This window comes from Pseudophryne corroboree, chromosome 1 (assembly GCF_028390025.1).
Source record: "Pseudophryne corroboree isolate aPseCor3 chromosome 1, aPseCor3.hap2, whole genome shotgun sequence".
In the NCBI taxonomy this organism is placed as follows: domain Eukaryota; kingdom Metazoa; phylum Chordata; class Amphibia; order Anura; family Myobatrachidae; genus Pseudophryne; species Pseudophryne corroboree.
The window spans coordinates 520,477,430-520,502,301 of NC_086444.1; the positions used below are offsets into that span (position 1 = coordinate 520,477,430).

The 24,872-nt window shown below is 46.9% G+C and overlaps 2 long non-coding RNA genes across 3 annotated transcripts in view; one reads left to right on the plus strand and one right to left on the minus strand.

Annotated features, from left to right (window-relative positions):
* LOC134912512 (uncharacterized) overlaps nt 1–11,302 on the minus strand; it is a 146,403-nt gene extending 135,101 nt beyond the window's left edge. For both annotated transcript variants that reach the window (XR_010176978.1, XR_010176977.1), the window contains exon 1: nt 10,866–11,302. This is a non-coding gene — a long non-coding RNA (uncharacterized LOC134912512). The remainder of the gene's footprint in view (nt 1–10,865) is intronic.
* The window catches only part of LOC134912667 (uncharacterized), a 70,125-nt gene continuing 56,176 nt past the window's right edge, over nt 10,924–24,872 (plus strand). Inside the window, exon 1 of the long non-coding RNA XR_010176980.1 lies at nt 10,924–11,390. This is a non-coding gene — a long non-coding RNA (uncharacterized LOC134912667). The remainder of the gene's footprint in view (nt 11,391–24,872) is intronic.

Below are 24,872 nucleotides of genomic sequence, written 5' to 3' on the forward strand. Positions count from 1 at the left end.
ATGCAGCACACTGGGCTGAGCAGTGCACACAGATATGGTATGTGACTGAGTCACTTTGTGTATCGTTTTTTTCAGGCAGAGAACGGATATATTAAATAAAACAAACAACTGCACTGTCTGGTGGTCACTGTGGTCGTCAGTCACTAAACTCTGCACTCTCTTCTACAGTATCACAGCCTCAGGTCAATCTCTCTCTCTCTCTCTCAACCCTAATCTAAATGGAGAGGACGCCAGCCACGTCCTCTCCCTATCAATCTCAATGCACGTGTGAAAATGGCGGCGACGCGCGGCTCCTTATATAGAATCCGAGTCTCGCGAGAATCCGACAGCGTCATGATGACGTTCGGGCGCGCTCGGGTTAACCGAGCAAGGCGGGAAGATCCGAGTCTGCTCGGACCCGTGAAAAAAACATGAAGTTCGTGCGGGTTCGGATTCAGAGAAACCGAACCCGCTCATCTCTAGCCTATACTGGATATATTTCTCACCAACTAACCAATTCTTGCAGGTACGTGTTGAAATGGGCCCCAACTCAAATCTTAAAGAGTTGCTATATGGAATGAATAACTGTCTTATTAAATTGTTTGTTTTTATAGTGCCAGTTTCACAGTGACTGACTATTTATACACATTATGCTATGTAGCACTGTTCTAACTAGTTTCTCTTAGGAAATTAATGTAACGATTTCATTGTGATGCATGGACTAACTATAACTACTATTATTAGCTCTACCCACAATAGAGACACACACTATAAAACGTACCAGTGGTTTTTACTAGAGATGAGCGGGTTCAGTTCTCAGAGAACCGAACCCTACTGGACTTTGCCTTCCGAGTTCGGTTCCGAGCCCGGCTCGGGTTTTCCCGCCTGACTCGGAAACCCGAATGCGGCAAAACATCATCAACCCGCTGTCGGATTCTCGCGGGATTTGGATTAAATATAAGGAGCCGCGCGTCGCGCCCATTTTCACTCCAGTCTCAGAGAGTGTATTGAGAGGACATGTCTGTGTGGCGGCGGGAAAGTGGGGTGGCGAGTCTTGTGCTGTGTTGTGCTGCTCAGTCCAGTCCAGTCCAGTGTAGTCACAGTGTTGGTGTCCTCTGCTGCCATATATCCAGTGTAGCTGTATAAAGTGGTGCTGTGTTGTGCTGCATCAGACCAGTGGTAGTGTCCTGTCTCATCAGCCATTCCAGTGACGAGGCAGTCACAGTGGTATACGCTGCTGCTATATGTCTACTGCTGCTGTATAATAATAATAACAACAACCACAAGTCCCTTACAGTGTTGCTGTGTTTGTGCTGCATCAGACCAGTGGTAGTGTCCTGTTCATCAGTCATTCCAGTGACGATATACGCTGCTGCTATATGTCCTGTGCCGCATATTGGCCCTCATTCCGAGTTGATCGCTCGCTGCCGTTTTTCGCAGCGCAGCGATCAGGTGAAAATTCGGCATTTATGCGCATGCGCTAAGTACTTTCACACAAAACTTTGTACTTTTACAGAAGCTCGAGCGACGTTTTTCAGTCGCTCGAGTGTTCGTTGTATGATTGACAGGAAGTGGGTGTTTCTGGGTGGCAACTCAGCGTTTTCAGGGAGTGTGCTAAAAAACACAGGCGTGTCAGGGAAAAACGCAGGAGTGGCTGGAGAAACGGGGGAGTGGCTGGCCGAACGCAGGGCGTGTTTGTGACGTCAAACCAGGAACTAAACAGACTGCATTCATCGCAAGCTAGGAGTAAGTCTTGAGCCACTCTGAAACTGCATGAAATTTTTTTAGTAGCAGAACTGCTAATCTTTCGTTCGCACTTCTGCTATGCTAATATACACTCCCAGAGGGCAGCGGCCTAGCGTGTGCAATGCTGCTAAAAGCAGCTAGCGAGCGATCAACTCGGAATGAAGGCCATTGTCTTATATAACTCCCAAAAAATAATGGAGAACAAACATTTTGAGGATAAAATAGGGAAAGATCAAGAAGAACCACTTCCTCCTAGTGCTGAAGCTGCTGCAACTAGCAATGACATAGATAATGAAATGCCATCAACGTCATCTGCCAAGGCCGATGCCCAATGTGATAGTAGAGGGCATGTAAAATCCAAAAAGCCAAAGTTCAGTAAAAAGAACTAAAAAAAGAAATTTAAATCGTCTGAGGAGAAACGTAAACTTGCCAATATGCCATTTACGACACGGAGTGGCAAGGAACGGCTGAGGCCCTGGCCTATGTTCATGATTAGTGGTTCACATGACGATGGCCTTGACACTTATGTTGGTGTTAGATGTGCGTCCGGTATCCGCCATTAGTGCAGTGGGATTTAGACAATTGATGGAGGTATTGTGTCCCCGGTAACAAATCCCATCTAGATTCCACTTCACTAGGCAGGCGATAGCGAGATTTTGCCATTTAATTACAGTGATTTGGACGTATAATTACAGTGATTTTGCCAATTAATTTCAGTGATTTATAATTATTAATTACCGTGATCTTGCCAATTAATTCCAGTGATTTATAATTATTAATTACAGTGATCTTGCCATTTAATTCCAGTGATTTGGACGTATAATTACAGTGATTTTGCCAATTAATTTCAGTGATTTGTAATTATTAATTACAGTGATCTTGCCAATTAATTCCAGTGATTTGGACGTATAATTCCAGTTGGAATTGTTTGTGTCGCTTGGCTTAGTCATACTGCTATCTCATTGCACCTCTTCGACATCTTTGCATAAGGTGCTGTTTGGGGCCTAGTTTTTGAAAAGTGCCATCCTGTGTGAAACTGCCGTATGAGTCCAGGTGTACTGTCGTATAAGTCCACCAATTGCAGATTTTTTTTAAAAGTGACTGGAGCATGCTGGAGATGCTGTCAGTGGACTGAACAATTGCGTCCCATTCGCGACATTCAGCCACTGCGTGACACTACTAGATGGGCCAGGTGGTTGTGTCGCTTAGTTTAGGCCTACAGCAACCTCAGTCCACTTTCTTTCTTCTTTGCATCATGTGCTGTTAGGGGCCTTTTTTTTTTAATATCTGCCTTCCTGTCTGCCACTGCAGTGCCACGCCTAGATGAGCCAATTGTTTGTGTCGCTTGGCTTAGTCATACAACTACCTCATTGCAATTCTTTTTCTTCTTTGCATCATGTGCTGTTTGGGGCCTCTTTTTATATCTGCCCTCCTGTCTGCCACTGCAGTGCCACGCCTAGATGGACCAGGTGTTTGTGTTGTCCACTTGTGTCGCTTAGCTTAGTCATCCAGCAACCTCTGTGCAACCTTTTGGCCTAAAAACAATATTGTGAGGTGTGAGGTGTGAAGAATAGACTGGAAATGAGTGGAAATGATTGTTATTGAGGTTAATAATACCGTAGGAGCAAAATTACCCCCAAATTCTGTGATTTTAGCTGTTTTTATATTTTTTTCAAAAATCATTCAAAAAAAACAAAAGGGTAGTTTTTGGAAAACCAAGCCAAAACCAAAACCAAAACACAAAAGTGGAATTAGAACAAAAAAACAAAACACGAAAAGTGCCCGCCGAACATCTCTAGTTTTTACTAGAGATGAGCGGATTCGGTTTTACTCGGTTTTACTCGGTTCTCAAAACCGAATCTTATTGGCTCACGGATGTCACGTGTTTTGGATAGCCAATAAGATTTGGTTTTGAGAACCGAGTAAAACCGAGTAAAACCGAATCCGCTCATCTCTAGTTTTTACTAGAGATGTGCGTCGGGCACTTGTCGTGTTTTGTGTTTTGGTTTTGGACCTGGATCCCCGCTCGTGTTTTGGATCTGAATTGGTTTTGACAAAACCACCCTTTCGGGTTTTGGTTTTGGATGATTTTTGGAAAAAAAACATAAAAACAGATAAAATCACAGAATTTGGTGGTAATTTTGATTCTATGGTATTATTAACCTCAATAACATTAATTTCCAGTTTATTCTGAACACCTCACAATATTGCTTTTAGGAGAAAAGGTTGCACCAAGGTAGCTGGATGACTTTGCTAAGTGACACAATTGTGCAGCACAAACACCTGGCCTATCTAGGAGCGACACTGCAGTGTCACACAAGATGGCAGATTTAAAAAATAGGCCCCAAACAGCACATCATGCAAAGAAGAAAAAGAGGTGCAATGAGGTAGCTGGATCACTTTACTAAGCGACACAAGTGTGCAACACAAACACCTGGCCCATCTAGGAGTGGCACGCAGTGGCTGAATGTCGAAAGTGGCCCGCAATTTTTTCAGGCCACCACCAGCATCTCCTGCACACCCATGTCATTTTTCAAAAAATTCTGCACCACCAAATTAATCGTATGTGCAAAACATGGGACGTGCTGGAATTTGGCCCAGATGTAATGCACGCACAATATTGGTGGACTTATACGGCAGTACCCCTGGACTGATACGGCAGTACCTCTGAACTTATACAGCTGCACCACTGGACTAGACTTATACGGCAGTACCCCTGGACTTACACGGCAGTACCCCTGAACTTATATGGTTGCACCACTGGACTGGACTTATATGGCAGTACCCCTGGACTTATACTGGTGCACCCCTGGACTGGACTTACAGTGTCTTGCTAAAGTATTAACCCCCTTTGCATTTTTCATGATCAGTTGCCTCACAACCTGGAATTAAAATGAATTGTTTGAAGGTTTGCATTATTTCATTCACAGAATACGGCTACAACTTTAAAGATTTTTTTTAATTTTTATTGTGAAGCAAACAACAAATAGCACAAAATAACAGAAAACTTCAGTGTGCATAACTATTCAACCCCCCTAAAGTCTGTACTTTGTAGAGCCACCTTTTGCGGCAATTACAGCTGCAAGTCACTTTGGATAAGTGTCTATGAGCTTGCCACATCTTGCCACAGGGATTTTTGTCCATTCCTCAAGGCAAAAATGCTCCAGCTCCTTCATGTTGGATGGTTTCCGCTTGTGAACAGCAATCTTTAAGTCTGACCACAGATTCTCAATTGGGCTTTGACTAGACCATTCCAACACATTTCAATGTTTCTCCCTAAACAACTTGAGTGTTGATTTAGCAGTATGCTTCGGGTCATTGTCCTGCTGAAAGGCGAACCTTCGTCCCAGTCTCAAATCACAGGCAGACAAACAGGTTTTGCTCAAGAATATCGCTGTATTTAGCACCATCCATATTTCCCTTGACTCTAAACAGTTTCCCAGTCCCTGCTGCTGAAAAACATTTCCACAGCATGATGCTGCCACCACCCTGTTTCATTGTGGGGATGGTGTTCTTGGGGTGATGGGATGTGTTGGGTTTGCGCCAGACATAGCGTTTTCCTTGGTGGCCAAAAAGTTAGATTTTAGTCTCATCTGACCAGAACACATTCCTTCATACATTTGGGGAGTCGTCCACATGCCTTTTGGCAAGCTCAAAACGTGCCTTCTTATTTTTAACACTAAGTTATGGCTTTTTTCTGGCCACTCTTCCATAAAGCACAGCTCAATGGAGCGTACGGCTTATTGTGGTCACATGCGCAGATACACCAGAATCTGCTGAGGAACAATGCAGCTCCTTCAGGGTTACCTTTGGTGTTTGTGCTGCCTCTCTGATTAATGCCCTCCTTGCCCGGTCTGTGGGTTTTGGTGGCTGTCCCTCTCTTGGCAGGTTTGTTGTGGTACCATGTTCTTTCCATTTGAAGATAATGGATTTGATGGTGCTCCGGGGGCTCATCAAAGATTTGGATATTTTTTTATAACCCAACCCTGACTTGTACTTCTCAACAACTTTGTCCCTGACTCGTTTTTATTTATAAAAATTCCTTTTTATATACATTTTTCTCATTTCACTTCACCAACTTAGACTATTTTGTGCAGATCCGTCACATAAAAGTCAGATAAAAAAAAAAATTAAATTACAGGTTGTAATGTAACAAAATAGGTAAAAAGCCAAGGGGGTGAATACTTTAGCAAGGCACTGTATACGGCAGTACACCTGGACTTATACGGCCGCACCACTGGACTGGACTTATACGGCAGTACCCCTGAACTTATACGGCTGCACCACTGGACTGTACTCATACGACAGTACCCCTGGACTTATACGGCAGCACCACTGGACTTATGGCAGCACAGTACACCACCACTGGACTTATGGCAGCACAACACAGCACCACTGCACTGGACTTATACAGCAGCAACAACACTGGACTTATGGCAGAACAGGACACCACCACTGTGACTGGACTGATGCAGCACAAGACACCACCAATGGACTGATGCAGCACAAGACAGCACCTGGAATGACACATAAGAGCAGGTCGCCACCCCTTGCGCCACACCACGTTCCCGCACATACACTGAGGAGACACGTCTTCTCGCTACACTCTCCAGGACTGGACTGAAAATGGTGGCGATGCGCGGCTCCTTATATGGATTCCAAAACGTGCGAGAATCTGACAGCGGGATGATGACGTTTTGCCTCCTTCTGGTTTCCGAGTATTGCGGGAAGTCCCGAGCTGGGCTCGGGACGTGAAGTTTGGGGGGTGGGGGGGGGGTTCAGTTCTCAGGGAACCAAACCCGCTCATCCCTAGTTTTTACCCAGCCAAGGTTTGGACTTAGCTGCAAACAGCACACAGGTCATGGTTCCCTAAGTGGGTTCAGTGTGGAGGGTGGTCAGATAGAGAGGTTCGATACATGGAACTGATGCGTAGATGCCTAAGATATAGTGCATAAAATAGTGAATTACAAGCCAAGTTCATACACATGGAATCCAGGAGATGTGCCAATGGATACAGCAATAAGTAAATCAGATACAGTCCGGGTCCTACACAGATATACTGTAGCATAGTAAATGCACAGGAGCACTGGAGACATATATCACCCATTGCAAATACTGTATATTGTGATCTTCTCTCCTTGTCTCATCAAGTATACCAGCAATTACTATCACCAGTATTCCTTACTGTATTATCTTCTTGCTCTTCCAGTTTTAAGACCCAGCACATGAAGTACACATGCATGAGCTTTTAATATTAATTTAAATACTGAATTGTATAGTAAGCATGAGAAATCAGATCTGCCAGCTTGGTCCTAAGCTGTCTGTTTCTTACTAAAATGTGAGATATATCAATTTGACAAATCATATTGGTGCCTCACATTGTGTCATTGTCACAAAAAGATCTGGGGGTAAATGTAATAGGGTGCGAGAAGCCAGGGGTGCGGGAGTTTTGCGTTGTAAAGGATAGCCTCTTTAAAAATACAGCCATTCTCGCACAAACTCCCGCACCACAGGCATCTTGTACCCTATTACACTATGGGGAACCTTGGCACTCCAGCTGTTGTTGAACTACACATCCCAGCATGCCCTCCTACAGTTTTGCTACTTGGCCATGCTAAAACTGAAGCAGGGCATGCTGGGATGTGTAGTTCAACAGCTGGAGTAGCAAGGTTCCCCATCACTGCCCTATTACATTTACCCCCTGGTATTCATTTTATACAAAATCCTAAATTTTACAGAATACAAATTGGCCATGCCATTTTTATCTCACCCACCTATCATTTTTAATCTGCATTTTAACATTCCAAATTCCAGTAGTGCATGGAGAGCCCATTAGTGGCTAGTCCTTATATATTGTTGGCAAGTTAAAAATAGATACTGTGTAGAAAGATTATTCAATATTAATGACTTTACTGCCCCTGATTTGATGGTTTAGGATTCTTTATAATCACAGAAATAATGAGAAACATAGACTTCAGAAAGAATTCCACATCAGAAATCTAGAAAGAAATCGAGGCTTCTCTCTTTGAAACTGTTAATCTCTTGGAGCACGACGAGCACATAGATCGCTAGTCACAGAGAACGCCAAGAGGAATTCCTTCTATGCTAGGCATAATTGGTCTAAAAATGTCACTAACTTGGAACAACATTCAAATACAGTGCTTACAGGGCTGATGGATAATAGTGGCTCCCTGATACTACATTAATTAAGCATAGTGATTTTACCCCATCTGTGTCACCCCTGTCTGTCTGCCCCTCCCCTTTAGAATGTAAGCTCTCACGAGTAGGGCCCTCTTCCCTCATGTGATTATCCTTTTCTTACTTTAATAATCCTCAACTGCCCAAATCCTGCAGTTCTCGGCCACCTTGATACTTATCTCAGTGTCGTCTACTGATGTAGTTATGCTTGGTTACCCTGTACTTGTCCGATATTGTCTTCAACTGTGAGTCACTGTTTTCCTGTTTTGATTATGTGAATATGTACTCTGTAATTGGGTGCTGTGGAACCCTTTTCGCGCCATATAAATAAAGGATAATAATACTATTAATGAACAATTATATCCTTCAATCTTGTCTGAAATGCAAGCAGTTCTTTGGAGGACTGGCCCATGATAACAAACCTGCTGCTTCTTTAATTTTAGAATGTTACTGTTGAAGCAGCTTCTGTCACAATTGTACAGCTCCCAAATGGTAAAATAATCCAGAGATTGTTGGATGGGTCCCCTCAGAGTGATATGCTGTAAGTCTCAGAAATAATGGCAACCAAATGATTTAGGAAAGCAATCAGAGGAAGACGGCCAATGAGAGAGACTTTTATAAGCTTGAATTTAAAACCTACTACTCAGAGCCGGCCCTAACCAATATGATGCCCTAAGCAAGATTTTGTCTGGTGCCCCCTAGCACCGCCGGTAGTTCCGCCTCTGACCCTGCACCCCTTTCCCAGCACCATCACCCCTCACCCACATAGCAGTCCTCATTTTGGTGCTCCTACCCCTTATATTTTAAATAGGAACAGTGCGCACATTTGGTGCACAGCCTAAAAAAGGGTGTATTCTTGCTGGGAAGGGGCATGATCCCACAACAGTACCCCAAATTCAAATTACGCCACACAGTAGTGCAACTTTATTCACATTATATCATGCAATAGTGTCCCTTATTTACTTTACATCACACAGTAGTATCACTTTACCTTGTATACATTACTTCTCACAGAAGTGCCCCTTATTCACATTACATCACACTGAATTGATCCTTATTCACATAACACCACACTATATTGCTCTTTATTCACATTAGATCACACAGTAGTGCCCTTTCTATATGTTACGCCACACAGTATATACATTAGTATTAGTATTATTACCACACATTATATACCTTATACATATAATGCTACACATTAGTAATGCCTCACAGTAAGGCCCCTTACACATATGACACACATTATTAATGTCCTTATAAACATAATGCACCTTACACATTATGCCCACCTTTATTAATGCCCTTATACACATAACATCTCTTACACATATGCCTCATATTATTAATGCCCTTATACACATAATGGCACACATATTGCCCCTTACACATAATTCACACATTATTAATACATTTATACACATGACACACATAATGCCCCTTACACATATGCCGAACACTATTGCACAACCAACCCACCTGTACACAGCATTGACACAGCCGCGAACACTGTGACCGTTGCCTCTGCTTGGATACAGATGTGTCCTCATACATCCTGTGTCAATACGCCATGCAGCAGGAGATGCTCTGCTAACGTCGGGCACCTTTTTTTTTTTTTGCTGAAAATGTATCTTATTTTCATTGTGATGTGATTAGGATGCACAAGTAGCTTCTGCTGACTAAAATGATATGCGGCATGCCTATATTCTGTCTGCGACTGTGGCTGTATCTGCATAAGAAAGGCTACGTTACAATGATTTCCAGGAATACACTGTAACATAGCATTTCGTATGCAGATACAGCCGCAGTCACACATAGAATATAGGCATGCCACATGTAATTTTAATCAGCAGAAGCTGCACTTATTCCAAGGCATACCAAATGCCCTAGGCATTTGCCTAGTTTGCCTATACCCAGGGCCGGCTCTGCTACTACTGTGTCCTCATACACCTAGCGTCTATACGCCATATGTCGCGAGATGCTCAGTGCAACTCTAAACCATCTGCGAGTAGTAGTGTATCAGCATTTTCTTGAAATGTAACATTTTATTTGCATCGCAAACTTACAGTTTACAAGAAACATGCAAACAGAGGTAGCAGCTCAATCACTCTGGAGATACTTATCAGGTGCTATAAAAGGGGAGGGGTCACAGCAAACAGAGAGGGACAGGGGTGCATTTTCCCCAACTGGTATTCCCTCAGCACACTGACTAATACCTGCAACAATACCTGAACCTATCTGGTAATAGAATTTTAGAGATATTTGTTACATGAATTTGCAAATACATGAAAAAACTAGAGATGAGCGGGTTCGGTTTTACTCGGTTTTACTCGGATTTACTCGGTTCTCAAAACGGCATCTTATTGGCTCACGGATGTCACGTGTTTTGGATAGCCAACAGGAAAAATCTGGATAAAACCGAACTGGCGTTAATTTTGGCGTTAAATCCGAACCCGCTCATCTCTAGAAAAAACTACTGAGCTGCATAAAGGCTTCACTGATATCAGCAGTCCAACACTACCTAATAGCAGTGCCCACATAGGGCCATGTGATTTGTCTACAGTAAGGCCTCATGATAAAGACTCATATAAAATGACATCCATGTGTGAGAAGGCATTGAATGGGAGCAGCATTTGGAAGGCATTCTGGTCCTTGTAGTGCTAATGGGAGATCTTAGGGGTAGCTCTCAGGTAAGCTACTCCTCAATCTGGGTGTAATTTTGTATGAGCCTTTATCATGAGGCATTACCCTGGCTCTGTTTGCAGTTTACTAGAGACACTAGGCAGGGCCGAAACTAGGAGTTTTGGCACCCGGGGTGAGCCATTAACTTAGCGCCCCCCCTTGCATTCAAGTAAGTGTGTGTGTGTGTGTGTGTGTGTGTGTGTGTGTGTGTGTCAGACTTGCTGACTCTCCCGCATTTAGCGGGAGGCTACCGTTTTTACCTTGAGTCTCCCGCTGCCCCGCAAACCTTGGTTTAACTCCCAGTTTTTACGGGTCCCTCCGTAAAATTTGGACTGCGCTTGCGCGAGTCCAGAAACGACGGACAGCGGGGCCTGCATGGGAGACGTCACTGCCAATAGGTGCGAGAGTCCTGCAGAGGCGGCTCTTTACTTCAGCCGTCATCAGTGTGGGACAGGAGCTTCAAGTAAGGACTGGATCGGGGTGTGCACTGGGAGAGGCCGGAAGGGGTGGGCGTGGTTACCAATGCATGGAGGCGCTCACCCTGCTCTGCAACGATCAGCTGTTGCAGAACAGCAATATGGAGTCCCTTCAGTGCCGATTTCCCTGGTAGCTGGGTCTCCTTCCCCCCTTAGAGATGGGAAATGTTTTTTTTTTGCCTGGCACAGCAACGGCAGCTACCCAGAAGCCGAGGCCCCGCCCCCTCTCACAGGCTCCGCCCCTCCCACGGCCCGCGATTTTCTCCAGTCCACTGCCAGCTATGGGGTTCCGGCATACAGCTCCTGCAGGTAAGAGCTCTGTGTAGTCCCCTATATGATAAAGCTAGAAAACATCATGACTTATATTGTCAGTGTAGGGGGTCCAGTATTTTTTCCATTAAAATTACAATATGTGTTGTCTGTAAACTCCCTGATTTGTGTCCTTGAAGCATACCCTTTAACTGTACCTTTTTGGCAGGTACAGTACCTTTTTTTTATGGTCTGTACCTGCCAAAAAGGGCAATTTTTGACGCTCTAAATTCCCATTGAAAGTATAGGAAAGGGGGCGTGGCCATATCCCCTTTACCCGTGACCACACCCCCTTTCCTAATATGTACCAGTGTTTATGTGTAAAATGTTGGAGGGTATGCTTAAAGCCTGGCATCCCTGACACAGGATGAACCACATACAGTAATACCCCTTTCACACTGCCAATGCTGGATCCCACCCGGGAATTGGAAGCAGGTGGGAACCGGCATTGGCAGCTGCTGCTGGCTTCCCCGACCCGACAATAAGCCGGGTGGGTTGCCATAGCAGGGGGGTGGGGGCGGAGGTGGAGGCGGCGCTGGGAGATGAGCTCATCTCCACGCCGCCTCTCCCTATCTAGTAAACGGGTCCCGAGTTGTGTTGACCCAGGAGCCCATTTACGCAGCCACTGACCCGGTATTCAACCCGGGTATAACACTGCTTGATACCCGGGTTGAATTGAAAGGTCAGGCAACCCGCGATTTCGGCAATGCCACTTTCACGCCGCACGCCGACACGTGAGGACCCGGCAATATGCCGGGTCGATACCGAGTTATTTGTGCGGTGTGAAAGGGGTGTTAGTAACTCACACAGCACATACTGGAAAGCGTTTATTTGATTTACAGACCCTGTAGGCAGGGTTGGCATAACGCACTTGGCAAGGGCAGCAATGCAGGGAGGCTCCTAGCTGGAGAGGTACTATACCCACTCAGAATGCAGCAGTCAGAGTCCTGTCCCCAGAATCCCGACACGTAAGCAGAAGACTGGCACCGGAATGCTGACATCGGACCAAATGCAGATCCCTGAATCCCAACTCCTGGCACCCCAGATGTTCAGGCACTGTTAGGTCATAGGAGAGGGGAGGGGGGTTAGGTATAGGCACCCCCGGGGAAGGTTAGGATTAGGCTGCGGGGAGGGGGTTAGGTTTAGGTACCCCCAGGGAGGGTTAGGGTTAGGCTGCAGGGTAGCAAGGGTTAGGGGGTATTGGGTAAGGGTAAGTATACTTACCTAACCCCTGTTGGGATTCTCTTCATCAGGATGCGGCAGTCAGTTTTCTGACCACCGGCATCCAGACTGCCGGCACAGCTTATCACACCTTCCCCCCCCCCCCCCCACACACACACTCTCTGCTGCCAATCACTACTGCTGTGCCTGTCAAGCTATATGACAGAGAGCAGCAGCATCAAGGTCCTTTAGTGCCGATCCCCCACTGCTGCTGTAGATAGGATTTTTTTTTTTCTTTTCCTGCTACAACAGCCTTCTAATAGCCGAGGCCCCACTGCAGCTCCCCCTGGCACAGATAGGAAATGTTTCCCGTTGCTTTTTAAAAGCTTCTTTTACCTCCCCCTTCTCCAATCTCTGCACCTTTCTGTCCTCTCTCAGCTCTTTCCTTAACAGCTTCATCCCCTGTTCCATCACACCACCTCCCACCCGATCCCTCTGTGCACCGCTTCTTTTACTCCTTCCTCGACTGTCCACACCAGGCTACACCTTTCTGTGTCTGTCTCCCTGATTCTCCTACTGTGGGCATTATATGTATAAGGGGCACTACTACTGTGATTGCTGTGATAAATGCAGCAGGAGGCATCTATTACATGCAGACGCCTCCTGTTGCACTAGTGATCCAAGCTGTGTCCTAGGACACAGCAATGGATGAAAGAACCCACCATGGTGCTTTGCAAGCCACCCGTCGCAGATGCCAGGAAATCTCCATCCTATGATGAAGATCCCTGGCCTCTTCCCACCCCCTAAATGGTGGAGACACGCCCCAGTTTTTACCAAACGGATCCAATCGCCGCCCCGCCCCCGAAACAGTATCAGACTGTCAATCAATGATAGTCTGATGCCAGCCTGCGTCCTAAGCCGCAGGACCCGTTTGCACACACTCAGAACTGGTCCTTCTGAAAGTAGGTACTTTGCACCAATCGTCACTTGTATGACCTTCTATGTGCGGCGTTATGTGTATAAGATTGTGTTACTGTGTGGTGTAATTTGAATTGGGGGTATTACTGTGTGGCCATGCCCCTTCCTTGTGAGACGACACTTTTTTTTGCGTCGCACGCCTTTGGAGCATGCTGTTCCTTTACAAAGTATGGGACAGAGGGCGCAAATTTACAGTTAATATCCGCCCCCAGCCACTGCTGAATGCCTTAACCCACCAGGGACTGCATGGGTTAATGTGGCTGGTCGGCTGGTTGCTAGGCAACTGTGTCGGACAGGAGGACCAACTGGAGGGCACTAGGACCCAGTGCCTCCTAATCAGAAATGCGGGGATTGGCTGCCGAGAGAGCGGGAGAAGAGGAGGAGGAGTTGGCGCCTGAAGGGGAGCGAGGAGAAGACCGGAGGAAGCTGCGAGGAGGGACGGAGCCCAGCGCCGCTGACTGCCACAGCAGAAAGGAGAGAACAGCGGGCGGGAGCCGGAGAAACCAGCGCTTGCGCTGCCGCCAGCCGCCGGAGGGGTGACGTCACGCCCGGCCGCCGGGCGAAAGGGAGACGCGCTGCGGCTGGCCGCCCAGGTCACATTACCCCGGCCACCAGATCCACACTGCCGCGGAGGAGGCCAGACACAGGGAGCTGCTGCGGGCCAGAGAGGGCAAGGCTAAGGGTGATGCTGGAGAGCCCGACCTTTGGCAGAAGATCATTCAGGAGGGAGCACCCATGATGAACAGGTACTTGCACCTCCACTAGTGTGCCCCCCCCTAGAGTACCCAAGACCCCTTAGGAACTGCACCACAGTGCCCTGAACCCCAGCACTACGCATACGGTTGCACCTCCAGCCCATGTCCCCTTGTATGCTCCCCTAATAATTAAACCACCACCGGATTCCCTGACAGAGACATTGCTTCGAGTCACCATAGACTCCAAACCCGGGCAGTCTGTACTTTTCCCCGTTTGCCCTACTCCAGCTGGGACACAGAGATACCCTGCCGTGACTATACTGCGTGGACTCACACTGGAACTTCTGTGGGTTATGTGTAGGGCCAGGAGCCCTTTTGTTTAAGCCCATAACGCCAACTAGTGCCAACCTTTAAGCAGTATAATTGATATACTGCTTAAAGGTTCCTGAAGTAGTTTTATTTTCTCTAAATACCTGTTTCAGCGTTGATGTATAACCAAAAGTATTCATGTTAAGGTTGCGATGTACCTTTTGAAATGTACTAAGTTTACAAACCAGTCGCACAGGTTACTTCAACAGTGATTGCTTTCTTTTGTAATAAATCTTCGTGACCGCCTCCTACTGTAGTGATCCTTTGTGCACGTGGGGGTGTTGTCTGTACTGGGGTATCTCCGTCCTTCTGCCCAGGTCCTATACAGGTGTTCTTCACAGATTCCAGCAGGCTTCGCACAAGCAGGAACTAGAAGACCGGACGGGCCGCAACTAAGCAGACGTGAGACTCCAGGTACGCTTTCGCACACATTACATTTGGCGCCCAACGTGGGGCTCTAAGGGCAATATTTGTGGAGGTGGAACTCATGTCACAGGACATCGGGACTATGCAGTGCACCCGGTCGGAGCAACACCCTTGGGGGCACTGTGTTTGGCCATTTCTGAGTGTCCGGAAGAGCCAAGGATCGCAAGGGGAATGGAGTCCCCTATATCTATTTTCCTAAAGTTGGAGAAACTTGTTTTTTGGGAGGGGCCCACGAGAACCACCTGTCTCTTTTGACCCAGACGTGGGGGGAGACAAGGGCAGGCGAGGGCAGGTTCTCAGTGTTTGGCACAATTGCCATAAGATGTCTGAACATTTGATTATCACCTGTGACTCAGGACTGTAATCCATTGGAAAACAGCAACATGATATGTGATTTATATGTAATGTGATGTTTGACATGCCATGTTTTCTTGCTTATGTAATTGTTTTTTGTCACATACACTGTCATTGTGTTTATTATGTGTTATTTTGTTGAAAGCTCTTCTGTTGCGTGAGGACACGCAAGATTTCAGCAGGGGTATATGTAATACCCTGGAACTGTAAGCACAAATCAACTGTGGCACTACAGGTGCCAGCATGACTTTAATAAAAGTAAAATGTTTGCTGGAGTTGCATAGCACTGAGCCAGCAGCCTACAGCTTACAGCACAGAAGGGGTTAACAGCCCAACTCACAGTAAGACAGATCAGTCTGCAAAAAAAGCAAATGAAGGACTCTCCAAGTTGCAACTCAGGGTGGGAAATCCCAGATAGAATTTCTCCCTGGGAGAAAAAGGTTATAAAAGGCTGTCATGCAGGAACAGCATGGTCTTTGCAGCCTGGTGTCTTTGCAGCCCAGAAGCACGTGTGTTAGCTAGCAGAAACGTGGTGGATTAGCTGGAAAGATGTAGCCCCAGTGAGGGCTCCCCACATGTTTAGGTGGGGAGAGATGCCAGCCACAGCAAGGCACCTGACAGAAGTAGACACCGCAGTGTGAGAGCAGCAGTACTCAGAATCCAGTGAGAGGGTGATTCAGTGAGAAGAATGTGCCACAGGTGTGTCTCATGAGAAGAGGTATCTGGGGAGTGGTCGGAAGCCACGCGGCGTGATTAGAAGCCCCCCATGGACAAGAGTCCTCGCTATGACAGAGAGAGAGACGGTAACCTGGTATGTGTAGCACTACTGGTCACAGAATGCCCTGGTACGTAATGCTGTTCGCCATGTTCATGCTGCTGCAATTAAGTGATGCGCTGGAGGAGGTGCCCTGATATGTGATCTAATGTAACCGTTATGCTTTTGTGCTGGAGGAGTGTTAAGACGTTATCCCTGCTATAGCCCTGCTTTGATGTTAAAATAAACTTTATTCTGTTTATGAGATGGCCTGGCGCCCAATTCTTTATGCGCTGCACCGACACTTGTAGTCCACTCCCACAATGCACTTGTAATTAAACACCTGATTATTCAGGGGACCCTCTGGTATCTGTGCCTGAACCCATGAGCAGCCGGGGCAGAGTAAGTGTGATGCACTATACACAGTGACCGCAGAATTTTACATACCTAGTACCAGTGGGGTTTTACACAGGTAGGCGGCAAACACCCTAGCGCAGGCCTTGTATCTCAGACTGTCCCTTTGCTCTTCCACCTCCTATTATCAGTAGAGATGAGCGCCTGAAATTTTTCGGGTTTTGTGTTTTGGTTTTGGGTTCGGTTCCGCGGCCGTGTTTTGGGTTCGAACGCGTTTTGGCAAAACCTCACCGAATTTTTTTTGTCGGATTCGGGTGTGTTTTGGATTCGGGTGTTTTTTTCAAAAAACACTAAAAAACAGCTTAAATCATAGAATTTGGGGGTCATTTTGATCCCAAAGTATTATTAACCTCAAAAACCATAATTTACACTCATTTTCAGTCTATTCTGAATACCTCACACCTCACAATATTATTTTTAGTCCTAAAATTTGCACCGAGGTCGCTGTGTGAGTAAGATAAGCGACCCTAGTGGCCGACACAAACACCGGGCCCATCTAGGAGTGGCACTGCAGTGTCACGCAGGATGTCCCTTCCAAAAAACCCTCCCCAAACAGCACATGACGCAAAGAAAAAAAGAGGCGCAATGAGGTAGCTGTGTGAGTAAGATTAGCGACCCGAGTGCCGACACAGAGGTAGCCACAGCCGTGAACTACCGCACTGTACTGTGTCTGCTGCTAATATATAGACTGGTTGATAAAGAGATAGTATACTCGTAACTAGTATGTATGTATAAAGAAAGAAAAAAAAACCACGGTTAGGTGGTATATACAATTATGGACGGGCTGCCGAGTGCCGACACAGAGGTAGCCACAGCAGTGAACTACCGCACTGTACTGTGTCTGCTGCTAATATATAGACTGGTTGATAAAGAGATAGTATACTCGTAACTAGTATGTATGTATAAAGAAAGAAAAAAAAACCACGGTTAGGTGGTATATACAATTATGGACGGGCTGCCGAGTGCCGACACAGAGGTAGCCACAGCCGTGAACTACCGCACTGTACTGTGTCTGCTGCTAATATATAGACTGGTTGATAAAGAGATAGTATACTCGTAACTAGTATGTATGTATAAAGAAAGAAAAAAAAACCACGGTTAGGTGGTATATACAATTATGGACGGGCTGCCGAGTGCCGACACAGAGGTAGCCACAGCCGTGAACTACCGCACTGTACTGTGTCTGCTGCTAATATATAGACTGGTTGATAAAGAGATAGTATACTACTAATATTATATACTGGTGGTCAGGTCACTGGTCACTAGTCACACTGGCAGTGGCACTCCTGCAGCAAAAGTGTGCACTGTTTAATTTTAATATAATATTATGTACTCCTGGCTCCTGCTATAACCTATAACTGGCACTGCAGTAGTGCTCCCCAGTCTCCCCCACAATTATAAGCTGTGTGAGCTGAGCAGTCAGACAGATATATAATATATATAGATGATGCAGCACACTGGCCTGAGCCTGAGCAGTGCACACAGATATGGTATGTGACTGACTGAGTCACTGTGTGTATCGCTTTTTTCAGGCAGAGAACGGATATATTAAATAAACTGCACTGTGTGTCTGGTGGTCACTCACTATATAATTTATTATGTACTCCTGGCTCCTGCTATAACCTATAACTGGCACTGCAGTAGTGCTCCCCAGTCTCCCCCACAATTATAAGCTGTGTGAGCTGAGCAGTCAGACAGATATATAATATTATATATAGATAATAGATGATGCAGCACACTGGCCTGAGCCTGAGCAGTGCACACAGATATGGTATGTGACTGAGTCACTGTGTGCTGTGTATCGCTTTTTTCAGGCAGAGAACGGATTATAAATAAAAGTGGTGGTCACTGGTCACTATCAGCAAAACTCTGCACTGTACACTACTGAGTACTCCTAATGCTCCCCAAAATTAGTAAATCAAGTGTCTAAACGGAGAGGACGCCAGCCACGTCCTCTCCCTATCAATCTCAATGCACGTGTGAAAATGGCGGCGACGCGCGGCTCCTTATATAGAATCCGAGTCTCGCGATAGAATCCGAGCCTCGCGAGAATCCGACAGCGTCATGATGACGTTCGGGCGCGCTCGGGTTAACCGAGCAAGGCGGGAAGATCCGAGTCGCTCGGACCCGTGAAAAAAAACATGAAGTTCTGGCGGGTTCGGATTCAGAGAAACCGAACCCGCTCATCTCTAATTATCAGCATCGCTTGGTGACATCTGTCCATGTCAGGAATAATTTGTGTAGTCACTCAGCTTCCTTGTTTTATATGGCTTTACCTATGCTTATATTGCAGGTACAGTAAGAAATGGTGTCACCATTATACACAAAGTATTAATTGAGCTCACTGTGGGTGCATCACTTGTCATGTCAGATGTCTCTGGCTTGGGGGTGGGCTGCCTAATAATTTGAGTCCATTTTATTCTGTGTTTGAAAAAGTCAAGGTTGTTAATTCAGGAGACTGACACATCAGAATTATAATCTGGTGTAGGGTGGTTTATGTGTGTATGTATCGAGGACGATGCACAATTGGAAGTAAAATGGGAATAAACTGCAAAAGAAATGTACTTGCAAAAAAAAGCGTATTTCTGCATATAAGGCACACACGAGATGAGCACACAGCGGGACCAGTGCATCTTAGATCCACCAGTGACCTGATAAGTAAGATCCCACTTTTGTATCCAGTCACTGCTCTCTCATCAGAAGACACCACAACCCTGCAACTGGTGTCTCTCCGACTGCAGAAGCAGCCTGTACTTTGCAGTTCAGGTGCGAAAGTATCACTCTCACTTTTGCCCTATCCTATACTTGTGCACACAAGTAAGAGAAACAGCAGAAGGTAAGCACCGCTCACCCTGCAAAAAGAACACATATGATATCCCGTCACACAGGATGCCGGCTGTCACTATACTGACAGTGGCATCCTGTCTGCTGGAATCCCGGCAGCGAGTCCCCTCATGGGCTCGCTGCGCTTTCCACGCATTCGCTCGCCACAGGTTCTGTTGCCACTCGGTTGGTAGCGTGGACCCACCAACTGTGTGGGAATACCGAGCATTTGTCAGGATTCTGGTCGTTGGTATTCCACTGGCTGTCGAGATTCCGGCGACGGTCTCCTGAATGCCATGACCCCAACAGCCGGTATATTGACTGCATCCCCTGCAAAATTCCCTCTCTGCCAATCTGTCTTGGCTGTTATATTCACCAGAGGGGGTTCTGAGTGCGCTCATTTACATCAATGCATATGACACATGTACACAGTAGCTACTCACTATCCTCTTTCTGAGGTCTCATTTCAAACTTCACTTCTTTGAGCAAAGTCGGAAACAGGGGCCCTCATTCCGAGTTGATCGGTCGCAAGGCGAATTTAGCAGAGTTGCTCAGGCTAAGCCGCCGCCTACTGGGAGTGTATCTTAGCATCTTAAAATTGCGACCGATGTATTCGCAATATTGCGATTACTAACTACTTAGCAGTTTCAGAGTAGCTTCAGACTTACTCTGCCTGTGCGATCAGTTCAGTGCTTGTCGTTCCAGGTTTGACGTCACAAACACACCCAGCTTTCGCCCAACCACTCCCCCGTTTCTCCGGCCACTCCTGCGTTTTTTCCGGAAACGGTTGCGTTTTCAGCCACACGCCCATAAAACGCCGTGTTTCCGCCCAGTAACACCCATTTCCTGTCAATCACATTACGTTCGCCGGAGCGATGAGAAAGCCGTGAGTAAAAATACTTTCTTCATAGCAAAGATACTTGGCGCAGTCGCAGTGCGAATATTGCGCATGCGCACTAAGCGGAATTTCACTGCGATGCGATGAAAAATACCGAGCGAACGACTCGGAATGAGGGCCAGTGTAACCAGCATCCTTAACTAGATACAATTAACAATCACTGTTTCAATCTGCCTGTAGTGTCAGTTCTTGAACTCACTGAGAGGCACAAATAGACACATTGGGAGTAATTCTGGCTGCATCATGGCAGCGATCGCAGTCTGAATGACTTTGTGGAGTGCGCGTGCGCAGCAGCCGCACTGCGTGTGCGCACCCCAGGAGCCCAGTGAGATGCTATCAGCATCTCACTGGCTGCGATCACCTCTGCAGAGGCGGTCGTGGGACGGGAGGGGACGTTGGCAGGACGCGGTCCGGACAACGGAGGCATGTCCAGCTATCGGGGAAGGGGGCGTGGCAACTGCAAGACGTCACATGCAAAAGCTGCGACCCAGAACGTGGCAGGTAGCTCCCTGCCAGCGCGCAGAAGCTGCACAGGTAGGGAGCTACTTGCCAGGTACAAAAGCATCACCGCCATGCGATGCTTTTGTACCTGTGGGGGGGGGGGGCAGCGCCTGACATGCGGGGTAGACTAGTCCTGGGCTGGGCGTCCCCCCGCATGTCAGAGTAACTGATCGTAGATGTGCTACATTTAGCACATCCACGATCAACTCTGAATTATCCCCATTGTTTTTTGTTTATTGAATCTTTGCTTCAGAGAAGTTATACATTTGGCAACAGCTTTAATGATATACAGTAAGGCTGCAGTATATAACCTTGGAGAGATCAATACTTGTCTTACCACATATTCTTGAATACCCTGCCTGAAATACAATATGTTTACCTAAAATCTCGATTAGCATAATTATATGTTTTAGGTAAATGTGCAACTATTTACTTCTCATGGAAATTTAAGGTATTTAAAGATTGTTTGAATATGTGGAGGTTTATTGGAATCACCAGGGGTTAAAGTGAGCCGGAACGGGGCGGAACTGCGTTCCGTCAGTTCCACCAGGAGACAGAACGCAGTTCCGCCTCCCCCGGCTCACCTAACCCGATGTCCCGGGCGGCGCTGCAGGGAGATGCCGGGCGCCCGCTGAGATCGCGTTACCAGCGGGCGCCCCTCTCCCTCTCCGCAGCGGCAGCCGGAGCTCCGGCTTCCGGCTCTGTCAGTGCGCGCTATGGGAGAGACGTCATGATGTCTCTCCCATAGTGCCGAGGAGCGGGCGGCGAGAGAGGACTGCGGCGGGAGCGGGGCTTGGTAAGTATGGTGCTCCCCCCCCCCTCCCTCCTATATGTGTACCACTAGCGGCGTTTCTACTGGGGGCTAGTTAGGGGGGGGGGCTTTTACTACTGGGGGGCTCTACTACTGGGGCAAACTACAGAGGGGCAAAACTACTGGGGGGCTTTACTACTGGGGCAAACTACAGAGGGGCAAACTACTGGGGGGCTTTACTACTGGGGCAAACTACAGAGGGGCAAACTACTGGGGGGCTTTAGTACTGGGGGCAAACTACTGGGGGGCTTTACTGCTGGGGCAAACTACAAGGGGCAAACTACTGGGGGCATTACTACAAGGGGGCAAGCTACAAAGGGGCAAACTACTGGCAGCATTACTACTAGGGGCTAAACTACAAGGGGGCATAATTACAGGAGCTAAACTACTGGGGGTATAACTACAAGGGGGCAAACTACTGGGGACATTACTAACTTTGGCAAACTTCATGGGGGCTAAACTACAGGGGCTAAACAACTGGGGGCACAACTGCAGGGGGCATTACCACTGGGGGATAAACTACATGGGGCAAACTACATGAGGGCAAAACTACTGGGGGCATTACCACTCAGAGGCTAAACTAAAGGGGGGGGGGGGAGTAAATTGCTGGGGTCATAACTGCAGGGGCATTACCAGTATGGGCGTGACTACTGGGGCTAAACTACAGGGGCTAAACGACTAGGGGCAATACTACACAGGGGCATTACCATTAAGGGCATTACTGATGGGGTGCACAGCTAATGAGGGCATTGTAAAGGGGGCACTTCATAAGGGGCACTACTGTTGGGGGCATTGCATAAGGGGCACTACTACTGTGGGCATTGTATAAGGGGTGCTACTGCTGGGGGCATTACTGTATGGGCCGACAAAGAAGCTGCGTTCCCGGTCCGCCCTCCGTCGCTCCACCCCTACCATCGCCGCCGCACTGGAAGCCCAGGTTCCAGACTCCCAGCTGCAGCGGATCTGCCGCCTCTTCTGCCGCCCCGCCCTCGGACCTCTGCGCACCCACAGCCTCCTCCTCCGCACTATCTCCAAGGCCCACAGCCTCCTCCACGTCACGCCTACCACAGCCTACTCATCCACAGCACCGCAGACCACCGCCGCTGCTAAACAGGTAATCTAACCTGCTGCCTTTCTCTCTCCCTAGTCCCTACTGTATTCCCTTGCTGTCACTTTCCATGTCCCTGCTGTCACTCTCCCTGTCACTCTGTCACTCTATAATGTGAATTTCGGCTCATACCATGTGCTATAATGTGAATTTCGGCTCATACCGTGTGCTATAATGTGAATTTCGGCTCATACTGTGTGGTGTAATGTGAATTTCGGCTCATACCGTGTGGTTTAATGTGAATTTGGCTCATACTGTGTGGTGTAATGTGAATTTGGCTCATACTGTGTGGTGTAATATGAATGTGGCTCATACTGTGTGGTATAAATGTGAATTTCGGCTCATACTGTGAGGTATAATGTGAAAGGGGTCCTACTATTGTGGTGCATAATGTGTATAAGGGGTATATGGTGTGGTAAACTACACTGAAGGGCACGCCCCCTTTTGCGTGGCCACGCCCCCTTGTCAGGAGTGGGCGCGCCTTCGGCGCGCACATAATTGCACCCTTCACTTTTCCATACCCCCACTTCAAAATTTCCACTTGGGTACTACTACTGTGGGCATTATTACTATTGTGTGACCACGCCCCCTTTTTGAGGCCACCCCCCCTTTTTGCTGCGCGCGCCGTAGGCGCGCGCAATACCTTTATTACATGGGCACCGTGGAGAGGGGGGTGAGTTCCACCACCTCTCTAGGACCACTTTAAGCACTGGGAATCACTATATAAGAGTGTGGATCCCAAAAGATGCTTTAGGATTTTTCCTAGTAGAAATATTCCTGCAAATATGTCTAATTGTTCAAAACGGTTTTCTCGCAAAACTATACTTGTGTATCTATGATTTCTCCAGATGGTGACTGACTGAACACTGTAGCAGTCACACAAGCTGTCACAACCATTTTGGAATTTCATTGATAATTTTTTTCCGAGTGGAGACCACTATTATATATAAAAATCTTAATTATATTAATAACCTAACAAAGCCAGGGCGTTTGTCAATAAGTGTAATATATGTCTTTTTCAAACGTATTATAATAAAGGATTTTACATTAGTAAATAAGTTGTGCCTTCACCCAAGGAGTTTTCTTTCCCCCTTTTGTGTTTTGGCCCCTCACTATAGCAGGCAGGGTGGCCTAGACATGCGGCCCCTGGTGCTTGACCTGTGAGTACACATTTATTTTTGAAATATTGCTTGCTAGGAACAATTGTCAGTGTTATCTGAGCAGAAATTGTGCATATGCTGGGTACACACCTGTGAGTCCAGCACCCTGTGTGGAGTAACACCCAGGCATATATACTACTGTTCTCTCCTGGTGTAACCCAGGCACATATACTACTGCTCTCTCTTGGTGTCATCCCAGGCACATATACTATTGCACTCTCTTGGTGTAACCCAGGCACATATACTACTGCTCTCTCTTGGTGTAATCCCAGGAACATATACTACTGTTCTCTCCGGGTGTAACCCAGGCACATATACTACTGTTCTCTCCCAATGTAACCCAGGCACATATACTACTGTTCTCTCCCAATGTAACCCAGGCACATATACTACTGTTCTCTTCCAATGTAACCCAGGCACATATATTACTGTTCTCTCCCGGTGTAACCCATGCACATATACTACTGTTCTCTCCTGGTGTAACCCAGTCGCATATACTACTGCTCTCTCCCGGTGTAACCCAGGCGCATATACCACTGTTCTCTCCCAATGTAACCCATGCACATATACCACTGTTCTCTCCCGGTGTAACCCATACTACTGCTCTCTCATGGTGTAACCCAGGCACATATACTACTGTTCTCTCCTGGTGTAACCCATGCACATATACTACTGTTCTCTCCTGGTGTAACCCAGTCGCATATACTACTGTTCTCTCCCTGTGTAACCCAGGCGCATATACCACTGTTCTCTCCCGGTGTAACCCAGGCACATATACTACTGCTCTCTCCCGGTGTAACCCAGTTGCATATACCACTGTTCTCTCCCAATGTAAACCATGCACATATACTACTGTTCTCTCCCGGTGTAACTGATATCGCTAATGCTGTCTAGGTAGCATGTTGTCCAGTTTCCTTCAAGTATCATGTCACTTCTGGATATCAGGTCATAATGTATTGCTGAGAGAACCCAAAAAGACACACAGCCGTATGCCTCATAGGTAATCTATTTACTGTAGTTTCTTCAGAGA